Source organism: Alligator sinensis, unplaced genomic scaffold, assembly GCF_000455745.1.
Source record: "Alligator sinensis unplaced genomic scaffold, ASM45574v1 scaffold1_1, whole genome shotgun sequence".
Taxonomy (NCBI): Eukaryota; Metazoa; Chordata; order Crocodylia; family Alligatoridae; genus Alligator; species Alligator sinensis.
The window spans coordinates 1,069,753-1,073,833 of NW_005842556.1; the positions used below are offsets into that span (position 1 = coordinate 1,069,753).

Here is a 4,081-nt window from a genome sequence, read left to right on the forward strand (position 1 = left end):
TCCCTGGCTGCTGCAGGAACCCAGCAGCACTACAGCTTTGGGCTCCCTGCACGCTCAGTCTGGGCAGCACTGGCTGGGCTGGGAGGGGGGGGGGGATTCAACACCTAGGGATGTCTCCAACCCCGCTGGAAGTGGTGTGAGGGAGCACCAGGGGCTGAGTGCCCACATTGCAGGGCTGGATTTCCTACCAAATTCTACATTTGCTGCACAGAGATGGGAAGCCCCCGTGGCGCGGCAACCCCCTAACCTGCCCTGCAGGATGGAGCGCTGCTGGGTGTGGGCTCACAGGTGCTGGATTCAACACCTAGGGATGTCTCCAACCCCGCTGGAAGTGGTGTGAGGGAGCACCAGGGGCTGAGTGCCCACATTGCAGGGCTGGATTTCCTACCAAATTCTACATTTGCTGCACAGAGATGGGAAGCCCCCGTGGCGCGGCAACCCCCTAACCTGCCCTGCAGGATGGAGCGCTGCTGGGTGTGGGCTCACAGGTGCTGGAGACACTGCACTCCTCCCTCCGGCTCTGGACTTACGTCTCCTGCCTCTCCTCTGATGGATGTCCCTCGCCGCCTCTAGCTGCAGTCACTGTCGTCGATGGGGGAACACCTACCCCTAAAAGGGATTATGCCATCCTGTTGGAAGCCATCCTCATGCACAGCCTCTTCCCCGCAAACAAATCTATACCTCTCTTCCCTCCTGCCCCTGCTTGCCCTCATGCCAGGACCCCGGTTTTTCCCTGATCTTCCCTTCCTGGCCCTTTCCTGCCATCCAAGGGAAACTCCTGCCACCCTGAGCTGGACTTTTTCCACCTCACAGGTGCTTCTAGCTTGTGCCTGCAGCTTTACTTCATGCATGTTGGTATCCAGGAAAGACCAATTGTCCTGCTCTGTGCCATCAAGACAGGTAGCTCTAAGTGGATTGTAACCGGGGTCCAGTCCACACTGGCTGTGCACCGCGCTCCAGCCATTCTGGCGGGGAAGGGAGCCCTGTCCCAGGAAGCACTGGGAAGACGTGCAACACCAGTGCCAGAAAAGATGCTCTGAATTGGAGATAAAACACACGCAGAGTTAAAGGAGCAGCATTTCTTATCACAGCCTCGGCAGGGGGTGGCACCCAGAACATACCCAACTGCTGCACCCTACACGCATAGCTGCAGGGAGCTTTACTCATCCCCTCACGCCAAGGGCAGGGTCCTGTCAGCTCCATCTTGATGCTTCGTGTTTTTTATGTACACGGGCTACAGGCCTGAAAGCACAAGAGCCCCTCACTCCCCACCCAGCTCTATCCCAGTTATTAGGCAAGCTTTTGGGTTCAAAAACCCTTCATCAGGCTAAGGAAGTTTCAGCAGTTGGTGTGTGCTCTTCCTGGATGGAATGAAAAGTAAAGAAGCCAATGGCTGGGCTGGTACGCATAAAAGACAGGTAGTCAGTGAAAATGTAGATTGAGGAGTCAATGGGTGAGAGGTGGAGGGTGGCGGTGGGGAGAGAGAAGGGGGATGAAAGTGGAGAGATACCTGGGGAGTCAGATGTCAGGCAGGTTATAATGTGTCATAAATTCAAAGTCTATATTTAGTCCATGATTTTTAGTATCCAGGAGGTTGATGAAGTGGAGTTCATAGGCTCGTCTCTGGGAAGTGTTTTGTAATAACTATTTTCCAACTATTTGGATTGGTCTAATAAAAGATATCAGATTCACCCAAGGAACCTTGTCTGTCACAGCAAAAGAGAATTCAAAGAAGGATTTGAGGGACAATGCTTATCTCTGGTGATGTGGAAGTACTTTCAAAATACTCTTTTAGACTGGACTCATATTTTGGAGCCATGTTTAAAGTCAGACAAGGTTCTTTGGGTAAATGTGATATCTTTTATTACACCAACTAAATTTAGTTGGTGTAATAAAAGATATCACAATTACCCAAAGAACCTTGTCTGCCTATGTCCTTAGACCAACACCCCTATAACCAACACCCCTGTTTAAAATCACATATCTAGAACAGCTCTCACACCCCATTGTACTGTAACCACTTTTTACCAGACAGATGCATGTCTCTCCCTGCTCTTCAGTTCCTGCCCTCCAGGCATGTCTCTCCTGTTAAATCCCTGTTGGCTGTCATGCCACTTCTCAGCTGGGCACAGCTATCAGCTGTAATTTCTCACCTAAAGTGGCACAAAAGCAGCTGCTAAATGGATACTGACTGTTTATTCAGCCCTCAGGGTAGGTTGTACTAAACAGCATCATTTCGTTTCCACTTCCATTTCGCCATTTCAATGGAATGGTGTTTTGTTTCGAGTTTTGTTTTGTTTCATTTTGAAAGCACTGTTCCATTTCATTTTGTTGGAACTGTTTTGCTGTTTCAGTGCTGTTTCGATGTTTCGCCTGTAGGCTCTAATGGGGAAGCATGAACCTGCCTATAACTTTGTCATTTCTTGCCTGATTCAGATGAAACTTGCAGGAATGGTAGCCCCTTCTGAGGCCAGCAAGCCTGCTAAGCTCAAGTAGATAAGTGCAGGGGTTTCTGGGAAAATGCACCTCAAGTTGCTGACAAGCAAAACTCATGTAATGTGTGTGTTCAGACACAGCAGGGTGAAAACTGCAGGCATGGTAGCCCCTAATGAGGCCATGGAGTCTGCCAGCTTTCAAGTAGATAGGTGGAGGGGTTTCTGGGAAACTGCACCTCAGGCTGGTGACAAGCAATACTCATGACATGTGTGACTTTGTGTGTGTGTTAAGGTGCGCCCTCACTGGTGCTTAGATGTGCCCACGGTCCTGCATCCTTCCAGTCAGGTGCTAGGGGTGTTGGTCTAAGGACATGGCACTGGCACACAGGTCCTTTGGGTCAATATAATCTGATGTCTTTTAGCAGACCAACTGAATAGTTACAGAAATATATCTTAGCAAGCTTTTTGATTGAAAAGCCGTTCATCAGGCTGAGGAAGCACCTGCAGTTGGTGTGTGTGCTGTTCCTGGATGGAAGGAATAGTAAAGAAGCCAGAGGCTGGCATGCAATGCAGGCAAGAAAGGCATTAAGTGAAAATGGAAATGGAGGCATCAGGGGCTGAGGGACAGCCTGGGGTAGGTGCGGTGGGGGCGCTGTAGCAGCACAGGTAAAAGTGGAGAGGTACCTGGGGAGTCAGATGTCTGGTGGGTTGTAGTGTGTCAGAATTCCACTGTCTATATTGAGTCCATGAGTGTCTGTACCTAGGAGGTTAATGAAGTGCAGTTCATAGGCTTGTCTGTGAAAAGTCTCTGCACATATTCTGTTTCAGAGTCCAATACTGAAGCATTCTTCACTGCAGATTTCTATCCACACTAGTGATACTGCTATTGCCCCCTGCGAGTGCTGGCCAGGGAGTTGGGGCACCAGGTGGAGCCACGCTGGCACTTCCAGGAGCGCCACTTCCCAATCAGCACAATAGGCTGAAGGGGGGCACATGCCCCTCCTGACTCAGGTGGCACCATGGGCTACAGTGACCAAACTGTTTTGTGGCATTCTCTCTTTGAGGAGTAGACTGGGAACTCCTGCTTGCCATTGTTGTCCCCTTGTTCCTCCTCCTTCTCCTTCCTGCCACTGCTTTCTCCAGCAACTGTTGAAGTTGCTAAAAGCATGAAGAGACCTCAAGCTTTGGTATGAAAAGATTGGGGATGATGGGGGTCCAATCCTCCTGCTAAGTCCTGCAAGTCTTCCTAATAGCAAAGCGGTCGGGGAGGGAAAGATGCTTGGCGCTTAGAATGGGCGAGCCAGTCAAATAGGATGCTCCAGCGTACTCCTTGCCATGTGCATTGCTGGAACAGTGGGCAGCTTTGCTCAGAAAGGAGCCTTCTTGCGCTGGGTACTCTGCATATATGTAAATTAGCATAACTCCACTGTAACCTGCTGGGGCTCCATTACCATGATCAGAGTCGTTCTCTAAGGTTGTGATGCTGGCACGTTGCACACACATTACCTTGGCTTTAGAAAACAGCAATCAAAGAAAAAAAACATTCTTTTAACCTGCAAATCTCATTCCCCACTAGGTTTTTTCCTATCTAAGGCCTCTGCCATTGGTTCTTGAGAAAAAGCCAAATGAGGAAGACTTCTTTCTGG

General features: G+C 49.9%; 1 pseudogene; it reads left to right on the top strand.

Annotated features, from left to right (window-relative positions):
• LOC112551679 overlaps positions 1 to 4,081 on the top strand; it is a 5,082-nt pseudogene that overhangs the window by 182 nt on the left and 819 nt on the right.